Source organism: Galeopterus variegatus, unplaced genomic scaffold (assembly GCF_000696425.1).
Source record: "Galeopterus variegatus unplaced genomic scaffold, G_variegatus-3.0.2 Scaffold10633, whole genome shotgun sequence".
NCBI classification, from domain to species: domain Eukaryota; kingdom Metazoa; phylum Chordata; class Mammalia; order Dermoptera; family Cynocephalidae; genus Galeopterus; species Galeopterus variegatus.
The window spans coordinates 17,791-18,667 of NW_007736744.1; positions in this window are offsets into that span (position 1 = coordinate 17,791).

Here is an 877-nt window from a genome sequence, read left to right on the forward strand (position 1 = left end):
ATTTTTTTAAAGCTCTATCACCTTCATGTTCTTTGCTTCTTAACAGATCTTCCTTGATGTCTGCAGGTTCCATTTTGGCTGCAATCCAGGTAGAAGATATACAGGTCCCCTGCCCACAGATCACTTTATTCTGTACCCCCTACCCCACCATTTTTCCTTTATTTAAAAAAAAAAGTTCATCTAGCCTAATTTCTAATACATTATTTTTCTACTTTACTTGTCTCAGTTTGCTGCTAAATCTTAATTTACTCTATGCTGTACTCTGTCATAAAATATAATAGGCATATTTTGATGCATATTTTCTAAACATTGTTCTAAAGACTTCACGTGTTTGGATTCATTCAATCCTCATTGACTATGAGGTAGATGTTGTTATTATCCCCACTTAAAAAATAAGGAAATTGAGGCCAAAGGGAGGTTGAGTAACATCCTCCAGATCAAACAGCTGGGAAGCAGTAGGCTGAGTGATAAAACCACACACTCCAATTCTAGGGCCTATGCTACCAGCCACCACGCTGCAAGCCTGACAGAGCTAACTCTTCATCCCACATTAGTGGGACATGCACATTGATACGTAGCTCCAGGGGAAAACTTGTATTCAGAAGAGCCACAGCCTTAGCCCTCCCTTGTAATACATACCCTGACTCTTTGGGTTACTAGATAGGAATCATTTAACAGACAAAAAAAATGGAGTTTCATCTGTTTGACATTCATAATAAAAACAATAACCACATCAAACATAACAACAATTATATAGCTTCTATTTTTTGATAATCATCCTGTGTCTGTCCTTACATAGGGTCTGTAACCCTGACGATTCCCTCATGTGTCATCAGCACTGTATTTATTTTACACATTTTTCAAATAGGCTCAGCTA